The sequence below is a fragment of the Alosa sapidissima genome, chromosome 5 (assembly GCF_018492685.1).
Source record: "Alosa sapidissima isolate fAloSap1 chromosome 5, fAloSap1.pri, whole genome shotgun sequence".
Taxonomy (NCBI): Eukaryota; Metazoa; Chordata; class Actinopteri; order Clupeiformes; family Clupeidae; genus Alosa; species Alosa sapidissima.
The window spans coordinates 29,418,109-29,435,956 of NC_055961.1; the positions used below are offsets into that span (position 1 = coordinate 29,418,109).

General features: G+C 39.3%; 1 long non-coding RNA gene across 2 annotated transcripts; it reads left to right on the forward strand.

Moving 5' to 3' along the window:
* Positions 1–1,065: 1,065 nt before the first annotated feature.
* LOC121709556 lies at positions 1,066–2,228 on the forward strand. 2 transcript variants are annotated; one of them, XR_006031981.1, is made up of 3 exons: positions 1,066–1,246; positions 1,326–1,405; positions 1,493–2,228. It is a non-coding gene; the product is annotated as an uncharacterized LOC121709556 (long non-coding RNA). The 2 variants fall into 2 exon arrangements; XR_006031980.1 differs by having other exon boundaries at positions 1,498–2,228.
* Positions 2,229–17,848: the final 15,620 nt, after the last annotated feature.

Here is a 17,848-nt window from a genome sequence, read left to right on the forward strand (position 1 = left end):
AAATGAAATAACACTAATAATAGCATTCTCAAAACTATAAGCAGGGAGTCCCAAAAGTATATTTTGAACTCTGAACTTTGCATACACAGCTCAAGTTGTGAACAAGCAAGTTCTCAAACTATGAGTTTTATGAAGTGGTGGCAGAAACATCTGAAATGACCACCATTCTAGATTTCACTCACCTGATGAGAACTTTGTGAACTCTGTATGAACATTTGAACGAGTGAATAAAAAATATAAATAATTATACCAGAAAGTTCCAGAATTATGACTTGAATAGAAGTTAGTTATTAACAGGATCAGATTCCAAAAATAATTCAGTGGAAATGCATGGATTCCAGTTGCTGCTACTGGAAGAAACTGGAATCCATGCATTTCCACTGAATTATTTTTGGAATCTGATCCCTTATCATACCTGTTCATTCTTACTCGTCGCTCGACTTATCGTGACTAAATTCAAGATGGCTGCAAACGCTAAACTTCGTGAAGATACTGTCTGTATAAATCGTCTTGTAAGTAAACTACCAGTGCTTTTTCAAAGTTCTCAATGTCTCGTTTTAAATGTCAGGGCCCTCGGAAGTCTACCAATGAAGTGTGGAGATACATTGAGCCTCGTAAATGGGTGTAAAACAGTGATTTATTTGCATGGCTAGCCCGATGCCGAAGCACCACTATTGAAAAAGCTGTTGGTAGCATCGGCTAACTAGCGCCAGATTTTGGAGTGCAGGGGACAAGCCGAGATGGGCTATGAGACATACGTTCACACTCGGTATCATGTTTCAATACACTTTAGGTCAATATCACACCGGAATTCTCCTTTAAACAAAGTGGAATAAAAAGTCAAAATCTACACACAACGTAAAATCAATTAGTAAGCTGACAGGACATTTATATACATGGCATGTAGACAACCTTTATGGCAACGTTGGCACGGCAATAATGTCGCTTTCGATGTGAAGGATCACAAGAGAAGAAAACCTGGCTGCTCTCATCATCAACCACAGCCTGTTCCTTATATTTGTAGCAGGATAGGTCTCCGCCCCTTTTTTCGTCTTAATTGCTGACTTAGCTGAAGACCATCTTGCTAATTACCAGGTGGCACCTGCCACCTTATATCTAGGCAGCTGACTGCATGTCTCCCAATTCTCCACCTGTTGCGGAGAACCTACTTGGTTGTAGTGGCGTGGGAGCAGCAGGCTGTTTGGGCTGGTGCTGTCCTGTTGGGTGTTTGAGGAACAATCCTGAGGTAAGAGATTATTGAAATCTGCATGATGTGACTTCAGCACATTATTTGCACTACATCTTCTCTCTCTTTTGCATTGTAGTAAGTTTGTCTTGTGGTTCAACGGTGAGTCATTTGCTCTGATTTGAGCTTCTGCTTAAGGCAGCCTCGTATCCAATTCAGGTAGGCAACCTCACCCCGAGTGTTTGTTAATGTTTTGTTTGTGCCCCATTGTCTGCTAGCGTCCCTAATTCCCTGCTCGTTTGTCAGTGTAGAACTGTGGCCGTGCCCCTCCTCCACATGCAGGGGACAACTGTACTTCAGCGAACCCGGAACTGGTGGTTGACCATCTTCAAGCTTGCTGCTTCCATGCCACCTGATGCTGTCGCCCTGTCTTCTGCTGCTTATGTTTTATGTTTGTACCGTGTTTTGTTCTCGTCTTGAATGTTTGAGTGAATGCAACCCCCTCTCTGTGCATACGTGCAGGTTGCGACCTTAAAGCTGACCAGGTGGTTGCGCTCATGCAGCCTGACCTCCAGGAGCTGTTGGGCCAAAGTGGGTGGCAAGCTGACTCCCAGGTGGTGGTTTCCCTTCACTGTCCTTTGTAATTGCTGTGCATCAAGTGTGTGCTGTGTTCACCTGTGTTGTGCTGTGCCTGGATCCTACCCCTTGTTAGCCTCTTGCTAGCCCTGGTGAGCCCACTGCCCTGTTCCCGGCCTATTGGACCTTGTGCAATATCTGTGTGCAACCTGCTTGTATGTGGGTGTATCTTGTATATGATTAGTCTCTTGTGGTTGTATTCCTGTTTGTGTTTTCTCTGTGCAGTCCATAATGGACCTGTTATTGTTATGTGTCAATCAATTTGTCATTTTAGAACCATGTCTCTAGTCTCAGTGTTGCAAACATGTGTGCCCAAAGGGTAGTGATGGGCAAATGAAGCTTTGGTGAACCACTGAACCACAGCAGTGTGAACCTAGCGACACTAGCTGAAAAGCAAAAAGATGGCCACCACACATACATTTTTCAACATAAAAGTCCTTAGCAAACCAATATTTTGGTTACATATACTGGTTTGGGTAAGGACTTTTGTTGAAATATCTACATGTGGCAGCCATATTGGATTTTTTCATTACTGTTGCTAGCTTCACACTGCTGTGGTTTAGTGGTTCACCAAAGCTTAATTTGCCCATCACTATCAAAGGGGTCTAAACTGACCAATGTTTCTAAATGAGTTCCTGGGAGGGCCTAACCTTCGCAGGTGGCGTAGTCGACTAGCTCCATTCCAACATTGGACAACATTCATTAAACTGTGTATCAACATCCATTAAACTATCTGTCTATTAACAACTGTCTAACTGTCTACTTCTAAACTATCAGCTTTTATTAAGCTATGCTATGTCTGTCCTAGCTTTTCATGCACTCGTAATTTCCTGGAATTACTTTCTCTAGTTACAGTGCATGAAAATGCACGAAAATGCACTGTACTGTTCTTCCTACATTTCTTATTACAGTGCATGAAAATGCACTGTACTGTTATTCCAAGGCTTTTTACTGTACTGTTCTTCCTAGGCTTATTACAGTGCATGAAAATGCACTGTACTGTTCTTCCTAGGCTTCTTATTACAGTGAATGAAAATGCACTGTACTGTTCCAAGGCTTTTTACTGTACTGTTCTTCCTAGGCTTATTACAGTGCACTGTACTGTTCTTCCTAGGCTGCTTATTACAGTGCATGAAAATGTACTGTACTGTTATTCCAAGGCTTTTTAGAGTGCATGAAAATGCACTCTATTGTTATCCGATTTCTTCTTATTACAGTGCATGAAAATGCACTGTACTGTTATTCCAAGGCTGATTCTTCTGACTTATTCTTCTTCTAACGCAGTTAATGCATCTTCAACCGTTTAACGTAGAAACTTCATTCAAACATTGACGCATAGGTCTTAATTAGGACATGTGGGCTTTGTATTTTTCATCTTTGTAACTTTTATACTTTTTAAACTATTAATTAAAAACTATCAGTTTCCCCATAGATTTAACATGGGCTGATGACATCACAATAGAGCACTTAAGCAACTAGAAAAGCATTTCCTGAAGGAAATACAGTGCATGAAAATGCAAAAATATGATGAGTTTATATGGTTAAATTATTTGCTTGGTAGATAAGGTCTAATATAGTTGGAATGACTGAACAGTTAAATAGGTTGATAATTTAAATGGTTAAATTATTTAGGTAGATAGTTGACGATAACTAACAGTTGGAATGGCTCCAATGTTTGCTAGCAGGTATGCTAACTATGTTAACAAAGATAATATTGCTAACCTATGCTAACTAGCATGCTAACAATGTTAAAATGCTAACTATGTAAACCATGTGTCTTAGCTAACCTAGCTAATCATTTTTAGTAGTTATGTTAACTATGTTAATTAGCATGCTAACCATGTGACTTAGCTAATCATTTTTAACAGTTATGTTATCCATGTAACTTAGCTAAACTAGCTAATCATTTTTTATAGCTATGCTAACTATATTAACTAGCATGTTAACAATGTTAACGCGCTAGCTATGCTAACCATGTGACTTAGCTAACCTAGCTAGCAGTTTTGTTAAAATGTTAGCCATGCTAACCATGCTAACTAACTACAGTGGGTAGGAGTCATAGTTGATGACAAGTAACAGTTACAATGGCTGAACAGTTAAAAAGTTCAGTAGTTTAAAGGGTTAAATTGTTTAACAGTGAAATATTGTAGTGAGGACTTTTATTTTGAAACAGTTTTTGGCAGAGGAAGCAGTTGAACAGGATGTGTAGTCTTAATAGGGCCAGTTTGTATGCTTAAAGCCTGAGACTGGCAGTTGATCCAGGTGGCCTGAACACCTGCCATAGGGTTCTAATTGCTTAACGGCCGTATTGTGATGTCATAATCATAATGTTAAGTCAATGGGAATATTTTGATTCGTTTTTAATTAATAGTTTAAAAAGTATAAGTTACAAAGATGAAAAATACAAAGCCCACATGTCCCAAGTAAGACCTACGTAACATAGTTTGAATGAAGTTTCTACGTTAAACGGTTGAAGCTTCATTAACTGCGTTAGAAGAAGAAAAATAAGAACTAGAAAAGCATTTCCTGAAGGAAATACAGTGCATGAAAATGCAAAAAATATTATGTAAAATATCATACAGAGTAAAAACAAACTATATTGGTTGCTAGGTAGATGAGGTTTAATATAGTTGGAATGATTGAACGGTTAAATAGGTGGATAATTTAAATGGTTAAATTTATTTAGGTAGATAATTGACGATAACTGACAGTTGGAATGGCTCTAATGTTTGCTAGCAGTTATGCTAACTATGTTATCAAAGATAATAATGTTAACCAACTTAGTTAAATGAACTACTAAAAATGAAAACATTAGCTATGCTAACTAGCATGTTAGCCATGCTAACTATGTTAACCATGTGACTTAGCTTACCTAGCTAATCATTTTTAGCAGTTATGTTAACTATGCTAACTAGCATGCTAGCATGCTAACTAGCTAATCATTTTAGCAGTTTTGTTAAAAATGTTAACAATCTTAGCAATGCTAACCATGCTAACTAGCTACAGTGGGTAGGAGTCATAGTTGATGACAAGTAACGGTTACAATGGCTGAACAGTTAAAAAGTTCAGTAGTTTAAAGGGTTAAATTGTTTAACAGTGAAATATTGTAGTGAGGACTTTTATTTTGAAACAGTTTTTGGCAGAGGAAGCAGTTGAACAGGATGTGTAGTCTTAATAGGGCCAGTTTGTATGCTTAAAGCCTGAGACTGGCAGTTGATCCAGGTGGCCTGAACACCTGCCATAGGATTCTAATTGCTTAACAGCCGTATTATGATGTCACAATCAGCAATGTTAAGTCTGGGGATTTTTTAGAAGTTTTTCTTTAATAGTTTAAAAAGTATAAAACTTTCAAAGTTGAAAAGACATAGCAGCTTGGTCCGTTTGAATACCTACGTTACAAAGTTTGAACGAAGTTTCTAAGTTAAACTGTTCAAGAGAAATTGCGTACGGAAAAAGTGGTAAGCGGAATAATAAGTTGTTGTTGCCTTGGAAGAACAGTACAGTGCATTTTCATGCACTGTAATAAGAAGAAGCCTAGGAAGAACAGTACAGTGCATTTTCATGCACTGTAACTAGACACTCTAACATACCTTATATGTGATTTTGGGAACTCTGTGATGAATGGAAATGAAATATATGATGATCGAAAACTCATGAAAACGCACAATATGGACATTTTGGCATATGGACAGCTTGGCATTCAATGAGTTAATGCAGGGGCTTACCTGGGCTTCAGCCCAGGGGCCTCGACCTATGAGGGGCCTCCTAATAATAATAATGATTATCAATAATAATTAGAAAAGCATTTCCTTTTACAGTGCATGAAAATGCAACAAAATATTATGTAAAATATCATACAGAGTAAAAACAAACTATATTGGTTGCTAGGTAGAGGAGGTTTAATATAGTTAGAATGACTGAACAGTTAAATAGGTGGATAGTTTAAAAGGTTTAATTATTTGCTAGGTAGATTAGGTTTAATCTAGTTGGAATGACTGGACAGTTAAATAGGTGGATAGTTTAAATCGTTAAATTATTTGCTAGGTAGATGAGGTGTAATATAGTGGAATGACTGAACTAGGTAGATGAGGTTTAATAAAGTTGGAATGACTGAACAGTTAAATAGGTGGATAGTGTAAAAGGTTAAATTATTTGCTAGGTAGATGAGGTTTAATAGTTGGAATGACTGAATTAGGTAGATGAGGTTTAATATAGCCTGGCCACCTTGCCTAGGATTCTAATTGCTTAACGGCAGTCTTAATAGAGCCATATTGTATGCTTAAAGCCTGAGACAGAGTATATAGTTTTAAAAATGTAGATAGTGTAATGGATGTTGATAGACAGAAAGTTGAATGGATGTTGATAGGCAGATTGTTTAATGGATGTTGATGGATAGTTTAATGGGTGGATGAGTGAATGGTTTGAAGAGGATGAATGGATAGAAAGTTGGATGAAATGTGCCTTATATCCTTGTAGAATGGAGAGACACAGAGAGAGTTGGCCTAGTTCAGCAGAAAGCAGTTGATACAGGTGCAATCAGTTGAACTGATTCTTTGATGGGGCCTAGATGAGCAGCTGGAAGTTGATACAGGTGCAAATCAAGTTCATTCGTCCATTGTGATGTCATCAGCCTAAAGTTAAGTCTATGGGGATTTTATAAAAGTTAATAATTAATAGTTTAAAAAGTATAAAAGTTACAAAGATGAAAAATACAAAGCCCCCATGTCCTAAGTAAGACCTACGCAACATAGTTTGAATGAAGCTTCTACGTTAAACGGTTGAAGCTGCATTAACTGCGTTAGAAGAAGAAGCCTAGGAAGAACAGTACAGTGCATTTTCATGCACTGTAATTAGAATCCTATGGCAGGTGTTCAGGCCACCTGGATCAACTGCCAGTCTCAGGCTTTACAAACTGGCCCTATTAAGACTACACATCCTGTTCAACTGCTTCCTCTGCCAAAAACTGTTTCAAAATAAAACTGTTTATTTAACCAAACTGCTAAACTGCTAAAAATGATTAGCTAAGTAACATGGTTAGCATGTTAACACTGTTAGCATGCTAGTTAGCATAGCTACTAAAAATGATTAGCTAGGTTAGCTAAGTCACATGGTAAACATAGTTAGCATGTTAGCATTGCTAAGTTAGCATAGTTAGCATATCTACTAAAAATGATTAGCTAGGTTAGCTAAGTCACATGTTAGCATAGTTAGCATGCTGGTTAGCATAACTACTAAAAATAAAAACATTAGAATCTAGGTAGGTTAGAATCTTTTAGAATCAAAACAATCTACCTAGTTCAGTCATTCCAACTACAGTGGGCAGTGCTTCGAATTGGCCAGCTTCACTCGCGGTCCGCGCGTGGGATCACGCGGTATCACGCGACTTTAATTTGTATTTTTCCAGTGAGACGCTGCAACAACCCAAACAACCGGTAGATGGCTCAAGTGAGCAGGGTGTCTCGTAAAAAGAAATGGAGCCTGGAAAACCCTACACAGACTTCACTACAGACTTTAGCAGACTGGTTTAGAAATAATGTAATAGCCAGAAATATGCCTGCCCTAATAAAGAAATATTTGGTTAACTGCGAGTGAATCCCGTTTGCAGCCGTAGAGACGCAGGACAAATTAAACATTCTGGTTTTCTCCGAGTGCAACGATGATAGACAGACAGCTGCCAACTCTCACGCATTGGCCGTGAGACACACGCATTTGATTAGTTTCACACACTCACACGCCACACCCACGATTTCTCACGCTGAAGTGTCAACCCGGTCGGTCAGATGCCTGAAAAATGAGTTTAGCCTATAGATCTACCTGTTGAGCCACGGTTATGCTTTCAGAGATGGTGAGAGGGTTCAAGAGCACCCCGTCTGTGAAATTTTCAAAATTTTCTCTCATTTGCGATGCTACTTCAAAAGCCATCCCAGGCGCATTCCCCCGGCTTCAGGTAGGCCTATGCTTTGAGTATTTTTCACGCTGAAGTGTCAACGTGGTAGGTCAAATACCTGGCAGATGAGGTTCAACTATACTAAACCTATACATGATATCACACATCATGTGAACGAGCGGAATCTAAGCTTTCCAATGATATTAGCGCCAAGTTGCTGTGATAAATGGTTCGCGAGAAAATTATCATTGAACCGACGTGCAATTTAGGCTAATCATATTTGCATTTTGCACACAGTGCACACCCATTACTCTCGGTTGTAATATCTCACTAACCCTTCACACAACATGTGGCAAACCTAATATCACAATAAACAGCAAACTGTACCGAATACGAGGATATAAAGCATGCCTCTGTTTTTGAAATTGCAACACATTTCTACATAGCCTCATTGGGGCGAAATTATAATGTATTCTAATGTAAACTATTTGTCAGTAGGCCTACATACATTTTTGTAAATTGCTCAGTAGATTATCCCACTATCATGGTTCTTATATTGTCAGGTTCCAGCCAATCCCACTTACACAGATAAATGAATATATTTATATTGCCATGCTTTCTAGTGACATTAATGCAAAAATATAAAGAAAATCAAATAAGGAGACACAAATATTGATATAAAGCCTGACATAAGCCATATGCAAACATTCACATCATGCAGATATGGGTACATCCTGAAAAAGGAATAGCCTGTAGGCTATGGCCATTACAATGACCAATATATTATCTTAAATGAACTAGCTGAAAAACACAGGTGACCACTTCTGCATAATTTCATGGAGTGCTGAACATTTCTGAACTGTGAAATGGACCATATGTTTTTGTGGTTGTGAACTTATTGCAATATCACCATAACTATTCCACCTGTGTATGCATGGTTACGTATAATTCTGAAGTGCAAAATAGCTTAGGCTACAGCACAAATATTTCCATAAAAATAAGCAAGTCTGACCTCTGAATTTATTTTTAAAAGTGCACCAGATTGATGCATTTAAAAGTTAAAATATACAAACATTTCTTAAATTCTTACAAAACACCCACCCACTTTTTAAAATTGTTAGTTTGGACCCCCCCACTATTGCCGTACGAAATACCAGTGCTGTTTGTACGCCAAATAAATAATAACCTATAGGTTTATGTAAAACTCCCCATTAACAGCATCACGTCACTAACCACAGCTAGACTGCACAATGGTAGGCCTTCAAAAGCATGACATTTTCGTTTTAGTTTGATATTTAATTTACTTTATCCGCTTTCATGCGTTCATTGAACGTCCGCAGTGCTGTAATGGAAACCTTATTGCGTAGCTAAGTAGCCTATATATTGAGTCATTTTTAAATTATGCATGATTTACTTTTTATTAATTTCTTAGGCTAGCTTTATTTTGTTATATAGAAGTATCTAAATAACCTGGTAAAATGTACCAGAATTCAGGAAATTGCATCTAGTCCAAAAAAAAAATTCTGGGGGAGGACCCCCATACCCCCCACTGAAATGTCCCACCCACTTTCAGAATGCCTCCATCGCCCATGGTCCTAGCATTAGGCTAGATCCCTTTGATACCAATGTTAATTTAACTCTGGGACCCTGGTCCCTACACCTGAGAACCAATGTACTTTTTTTTTACTGTACGGTATAATGCTGAACGAGCCAAACAAAAATTTCCGCAGCAAAATTTTGGTTGGCCCCACCAAATCTCACTCCAAGGTTTTTTGAAAAGTTGGCAGCCCTGCAGACATCATTTGGACAAAATATAGAGTATTAACCTCCGTTGCTCAGCCAAATGCCTTCCTGTTACGTCCTGTTATCACGGAGTTAGGCCTACAGGCGATAAACGATTTTTGATGGTCACAAGTTTACTTCATTAGGGACTGTTCGTTATTTATTTAAGGGGCTACCGGAGGAGTTTGGGGAGCATTAGTCCAAAAAGACGTGACCCTCCCTCGCCAGCAATAAATTTTTCTATGACCCTCCAAAGTGATTATGAAAAAATCACTGTCAACTTTTTCCGGGTTTATCGCCTACTGTATTTTAACGTTTTCACATATTTGGCCATAAGCCGTTTATCATAGGCTATCACGAAACCAAACTACAAAGGCGAACACTTTAACAGGGGGAATTAATTGGGCATGAATCATGCTGAACGCTATTTCGCTACCTTAGAATAATAAGGTTCTATCTGCGTTTTGAGTAGGTACAACCGGGACGATTGAAACGGGGACGAATGAAACATTCCGGTTTTCTCCGAGTGCAACGATGATAGACAGTCATCATTTGGAAAAAAACATGGAGCATATTAACCTCCGTTGCTCAGCCAAATGCCTTCCTGTTACGTCCTGGTATCACGGAGTTACGAGCGATAAACGATTTTTGATGGTCACAAGTTTACTTCATTAGCGGTTTATTTTTTTGGATTATTAAAGAGTGTTTTTCATTTAAAGGTTTGACTTCGTGCTTATTCAGTAGAGCATTTAGTGCTCTCCCCAATCCCAGACGTTCACATTGCATGTTTGTTTGTAATGGATGCAACCGCGAGATAGGCTATACGTTTGACAATAAGTTGTTAACAGAACCAAGACATATAGCCCAGCAGCAATCTAGGGACTGATCGTTATTTATTGAAGGGGCCACCGGAGGAATTTTGAGTGCTTCAGTTGGAAGTTGCATGACCCTCTCTTGCCTGCTAGAAATTGTTCAATGATCCTCCGACAGAATTGTTAAAAAAGACACGACCCTCCCCTGCCAATTGTCTTCCGCCCGCGCCACAACCACACACTTTGTGATAACATTCTTAAATCAATCTTTCCCGTGAGCTTGCATGCTACCAGTCCTTCCTTTTCAAATGTGCTGCGCCTGTTTGCACAATTTCACAAATAATCATATGTGATTAATAGTATGACAAATAATCCCTGTGCACGGGGACCGAAACAATGCATGCCAACTTTTTCCGTGTTTATCACGTATTTTAACTTTCCCCGCTGTCTTGCCGTTTTAATGTTTTCCCATAGAATATCCTATATTTGAATACTCTCATAACAGCCCTGCCATCGGGCCTGTCTCTGTGTTGCCCTGTTGCTACCCCTTGCCCTTCCAATGAAACAGATGTCTTCAAATCATCGTTTTCCTTGCTTGAAGGCGAACTTAGAGTGATGTTAACCTATTTAAGTTTAACGGCGCGATTGCCGTGAGAGCACGATTCATTGGCGCTTGCATGTTCGGCCTTATGTCTACGTGCGCACCTGAGGCTACTCAGCTGCAAGAGAAATAATTTCCCCTCTTTGTATGTTCACTGCAAGTTGGCCTACCATAACTTACCAACTCTGCACTGTAGACTGGCTATTTATATTTTTCTGTGAAATAAGCAAATGTATTTGTTCAACTTTATGAAGCAGAATTGCATAGGGTACTTGGAACATAATACATTTGACAAAGGACAGATGAATGTTGCTAGTGACAAAATATTAACTTTCAGTGTTTTACGATGTCTTTGTCATGGGGAAGTGTTTTTCCCCATGCATTTATTCTAGGTTACTGTCAGTGACTGCCGTGAGAGAAGCGGGTTCTGTGTTTCGTTCATGTCAGTGACTGACGCGAGAGAAGCGGGGTCTGTGTTGCGTTGCGTTAATTTATTTTCATTGGGCATACCGTGCCCTGCCGTCCACAGCTCTTCAGTTCTGACAAAGCCAAAATTACTCCTTAGCGCATTTGTATGGTTATATTGCTTGACGGGGGGGTCCCAAGCAGCTTTCAGCCATAAGGCTACTTTGAGAACATTTCAATTCACCCGACACTAATATTCAAAATGTTGAAAACTATTTCGGCATAGCCTATAAAGCAGTTTAATTAAATGGAATGTTAGTTGTAAACAAACGAGCTACTTGGTGAGGCTTGGCCTCACAGATGCGCTGGTGCCTTAGATGGCAGGAAAAATCTTCACGATAGACCTATTAACTAACCACCCAATTCACGTTGGCTGGGGGGAAGGGGGGCCATCAGACAATTGTGCCCAGTTAATCCGGCCCTTCCCCCAAAAAATCACACCTTCCCACCTCTGACAGCTTAAAAGAAGTCAAGAGGACTCCTACTCACAGACCTATTCACAAACCTGCGGTTTTGAAATCCTATGCAGCTACAGGAGCTTCCAATCGCAAGGAAGCAATTTTGCATTGTAGGCATAACTAACATGCAATAACGCCGCCAACAACAACCAAAACTAGGCTAATCATTGTCAACATGTAAATTAAATGTAACATTATTGTGAATCAAATTAAAATGTTCTCTTTTGCAAACGTAGGCATAGTAACAGAATAATTTAATAATGTTACAAGATACTACATCAATCCGTATGTTTCATTGGGCTACTAGGCTATTTGTTTTGCCTTGATTCATTTAGGCTAGGCCTTTTTATTCAGGGGCCATATTCACAAAGAATTTTAAGGCTAAAAGTAGCTCCTAACTGGCGAATTTAGGAGCAACTCCTAAAAATAATGGGCGTGTCACTCCTAACTTAAGGACTCCTAATTTTTTTACAAAAAGTAATTCACGAAGCATTTTAGACCTAAAAGTAGCACCTAAGTCTGGGACAGCTTAAGTCGAGAGGACTCCTAACTCACTAAGACCTATTCATAAACAGCTTTTTTGTGGCATTTTACGTTGCAATGTTTTGAAATAGCCTATGCGCAACAGGAGCTTCGAATTGCGAGGGAACAATTTTGCATTCATAAAAGGGATGCAATAACGCCACCAACAACAACACAAACTACTCATTGTTAACATGGAAATGAAATGTAACGTTTCATTGTGAATCAAATTAAAATGTTCTCCTCTTTGCAAACTAGCCTAGGGATATGGTGACAGATTAATTTAATAATGTTGCAAAGGTAGGCTACTGCATCAATCCATAGGCCTATGTTTCATTAGGCTACTAAGCTATTTGTTTTGCCTTACTCTTTATTAATTTAGGCTAGGCCTTTTTATTCAGTTATTAATCATCTTCCGTCCTTCACACTACTTGTGTAGCGCACGCATTCTCCGACCTGTCACCTGTCAGTCATCATTGGAAGAGAGGTGTTTGGAATTCCCGCGTTACAATCGTCAGCCAATCAAGGTGGTCACTTCAGTCAAGCTCGTGCATGAGTAATGACGTCATCCATAGCCACGAAGACTCACTCCTAGTTTAGGAGTTGTCTGAAAGGCTTTGTGAATAACTTTTAAGAGAAAACTCCAATCTAAAATCTTTAAGTGCGATTTAGGAGTAGCCTACTCCTAGTAGTAAGATAAAAGCCTTTGTGAATAGCCTACGACCCCAGTTATTCATCATCTTCCGTCCTTGTGTAGCGCACGCATTCTGAGACCTGTCACTCATCATCGTAAGGGAGGTGTTTGGAATCATGCCCGTGTTACAATCATCAGCCAATCAAGGTGGTCACGCTTGCCCATTTACCCAAATTAATGGTCGAATATTACTGATGATCATTGTTATTTAAGAACATGCAGTGTGCGTAGGGTACCAAAAACATCTTGCTCGTAAAAAAGCATCATAACGCACATTCTGGCGGGTCTGTTATTTACTGTAGGCTGCGCAAACCACATGCCTTTATTTTGGGCAAGCCTGCATTCATTCATTCATTCAACCTTTATTTATTCTCGGAGGGTCATTGAGGGAAGCCCTCATTTTCAATGAAGCCGAAATTACAGAAGCGAAGCAAAGCGCTCCACAAACAAGACAACATTCGAGGCCTTCTGTTGAAGAATTTTATATAAAGCCTGCGCTGACAGTAATCCACCTGCCCCTGATAGGCCTACCACAGCTGTGGATAGTGTGGAATGTTCAAGTAATAACACAATCCAATGTGTGTCTCAATTGTCCCCCGCTGACCACCTCACACATTTCTCTAGATTTTGCAACGAACTTACATGACACAATGCCATAAAATATGCCAGTTTTAGGACACAGAATAATGTTTGTAATGATACCAGGTAGGCCAGGTATTGTCGAAGGTGCATGGTGAAGTGAAATTCTTACTTTGGAAAACAAACATTTGCCGATATCATCGCCGATCATCAGAATATTGCAATAGATTCTGTGTTCTGGACTGCAGGTAACTTGTTAAGCCAGTGGTTATCAAACTTTTATTTCATTCCCCACTTTGATCAAGGGGCATGACTGATGATAGTGGAGATAACGTGTTATCCCGAGGCTTTTGCAAGTCAGCATCTTCGACGGTAGTCTATTAAAAATTAAAAAAAGTTTTCGATGTCCCAAACGGAGAGCCATACTTTATTGTTTTTAACGATCTCTATGCTACTCACAAAAATGTAGGCATGGGGACATGATGAAGTAGGTTATCCAACTGTCGTGTGTTAAATTATTGTGATTACGAGCCAGTGGTTTTCAAACATTATGTGTGACTCGGACATCTAACTAAATGCAACAGGCTCATATCGTCCTCACATTCGCAAAATGAGGACCAGTGTTTTGTGAAATTGCAAATAGCTATTCGTTTTAACAATTTTTTTTTATGATAGTAGCCTATACAAAAAGCACTTTATACTATCTTAATATTGGAATATGGGGAGGGAAGTGGCGCGTCTGCAGTCAGCCAAATATGAATGTAATTCTGCGGCATAAAGCAGATGTAATTGTTTATCGTACAGAAAAATAAAAATGACATGTCAAGCAGTCAAGAAGTAGGGCAAATTAATTTACGAAACCAAAACGTGGGTCATAGTTGTCTAAGCCTCTATTGCGTAGCCTGTTAAAAACGTCGCCAGATAGTATTAAATCGGCAACAACATTGTTTTCTGCAGAAGCCTACCCAAGGCTACAGATTAATTCTGAACAGTTATTTCTCTACTGGCTCAATTATCACACCACTGTTTTGATTTGCGTAGTTGCGTTAACCCCAACACTGACAATAATGTAGACAGCAAATTTCGATTTCGATTTTCGTGTAGTCAAGCCTTAAGCCATACCCAAGTAGCCTAAATCGAGGTAATGTTTAATTATGCATGATTTATTTTGTTATTGAATTCGTAGGCTGGGATTACTCTCGGCAACAATTATGTAAGGGACGGCAGGCAGAGCGATGTACAGTGGCAGAGCGACGCACAGTGGCTGAAAGTGGTACTAAAGCTTCTCGCAGCTTCACGCCGCGTAATGCGCGAATGAAGTGGTCATTTGAAAGCGATGCCCACTGTATATTAAACAACATCTACCTAGTTCAGTCATTCCAACTACATTAAACCTCATCTACCTAGTAAATAATTTAACCTTTTAAACTATCCACCTATTTAACGGTTCAGTCATTCCAACTATATTAAACCTAATCTACCTACTTCAGCCATTCCAACTATAAACCTCATTTACCTAGCAAATAATTTAACCTTTCAAACTATCCACCTATTTAACTGTTCAGTCATTCCAACTATATTAAACATCATCTACCTAGTTCAGTCATTCCAACTACATTAAACCTCATCTACCTAGCAAATAATTTAACCATTTAAGCTATCCACCTATTTAACTGTTCAGGCATTCCAACTATATTAAACTTCATCTACCTAGCAACCAATATAGAAACCATGTCAAATACCCTAGCAACAGCCTAGCAACCACTTTCACAGTTACAACCTAGCAACCAATAAAGCAACCAATGAGTTTAACCTAGCAACAGCATAGCAACCACCTCAAGTACCCTAACAACAGCCTAGCAACCATGTCAACTACCCGAGCAACAGCCTAGCAACCACTTCCACAGTTACAACCTAGCAACAGCATAGCAACCACCATAACTACCCTATCAACAGCCTAGCAACCACCTCAAGTACCCTAACAACAGCCTAGCAACCATGTCAACTACCCGAGCAACAGCCTAGCAACCAACATAGCAACCAATGAGTTTAACCTAGCAACCAGCATAGCAACCACCACAACTAACCAAGAAACAGCATAGCAACCACCATAACTACCTTATCAACAGCCTAGAAACCATGCCAAATCCCCTAGCAACAGCCTAGCAACCACTTCCACAGTTACAACCTAACAACCAGCATAGCAACCACCACAAGAACAGCCTAGCAACCAGCATAGCAACCACCACAAGAACAGCCTAGCAACCACCTCAAGTACCCTAGCATCAAGCTAGAAACCATGTCAAATACCCTAGCAACAGCCTAGCAACCACTTCTATAATGACAACCTAGCATCCAACATGATTATCAAAGCAACCAGCATAGCAACCACCATAAGTACCCTAGAAAAAACCTAGCAACCACCTCAGGTACCATAGCAATAGGTTATCAACCATTTTCACAATGACAACCTAGCAACCAACGTAACAACCAACATGATTAACCTAGTAACCAGCATAGCAACCAATTCAGTTACCATAGTTACCACCAAAACTAGCCTAGCAACCACTTCAAATACCCATAGTAACTGCCTCACATCCACTCCATAGTTACAACCTAGCAACCACCCAAAATGATTAACCTAGCAACCATTATTGCAACCATTAAACCTACCCTAGCAACAGCACAGCAACCACCTCAAGTACCCTAGCAACAGCCTAGCAATCATTTCCACAATTTCCGTCATGGGATCAAAAGAGTATACTTATTTACAATACCAACCGTTCCCATAAAAAAACATAACCACCAATAGACACTTGTCATTATTTCCTTAGCAGTGACCATAGCAAATCACTTACTGCAATATCAGAATCCACCACTAGTAACAATAGCAACCACCATTACTATCCTAATGTCACCCTAGCTAATGCATGAATACTCTTTTGAAAACTTATCTAGAATAACATTCAATCTTTTCAAATGTAGGCCTATTTTTTGCCCTATTTGCCATATTTTTAGGAATGTGTTGTAGAGATGTAAATTCTACAGCTATCTATACATTCATCATAATTTACATACAAACGTGGGTGTCAGATTTATATCTGTCCATGGGTGTCAGATTTATTAAATATCATGTGGTGCCATCCGTATGAAACTGCTATTTTGGCACATTAATGCTTGAATTCAATCTAAGATATTTGGTATTCCATCAAAGTCGCTAATGATAGTGGCGCTTAACTGACTAAGCCTTGTTTGAAGTAGCGTCAACTTTAACATGAGGCTGAACCTATTCCACTAACCCGAGTTAGCCCTATCTGCTTCTTGTTCACTTAAACCAGACTTAAATCAGCTGGAATATCTGCTCGTGCACAGGTTCAACACTAGACCTAAATAGGTGATTTAGGAATACCTGATTTAGGCCTACTGTTGTACAATTAAGTTAGAATTTAAAGAATTACAAGAAAGAAACTTCAATTTTGACTGGAATAACTGAATATCAAGGGGGAAAATATGGTAGCGCTGGTAATGTAGAAATTGGAGAAGATAGTAATTTGCAATAACATACTGAATCATAATTTGATCTTTTACTAGTGTCGAAAGGTGCATTCAAGATGAACTCTGACTGACTCCATCTGACTGACAAGGTCTGCCAGTACAAACAGGAGGAGCATAAGAACACCGCAGAAGAAGCTGGACATCTTTCAGTACCATTTGTGTCAGAAATTGTGTCACAGTATTCCTTAAGTTTTGGAAAAATGAGAAACGCATTTTTGTCAAGGGAGATTCAAGTCAATCAAGGTGAAGTTTGACGTCATAAACCACTCTGCAACCACCTTGCTCCCGCGATAACTCAAGGTCATGTAACTCAAAATACATTGCAGGCTGCAGGCGGCTGCAGCCAGCTTGATAAAGTCAGGTAATGTCATTCGCCTGATCTACCCCTACAACTCTTAAACAACACTTTCATAAGTATTATAAATATATGTTCACTTCTGAACTGTCTACTGGAGTGTTTAAAGTTGGCATCAAGTGTAATATTTCGCTCTGCTTTAACCCTCTTTGGTCACATTCATTAGGCCTACATGCATTTATTACATCAAGACTTGACTATTATAGCTCACTTTATTTTGTTTGGCCAACTCTAATGTAGCTAGATTACAAATGGTTCAGAATACTGCTGCTAGATTACTCACTGGAACTAAGAAGCGTGATCACATCACTTACGT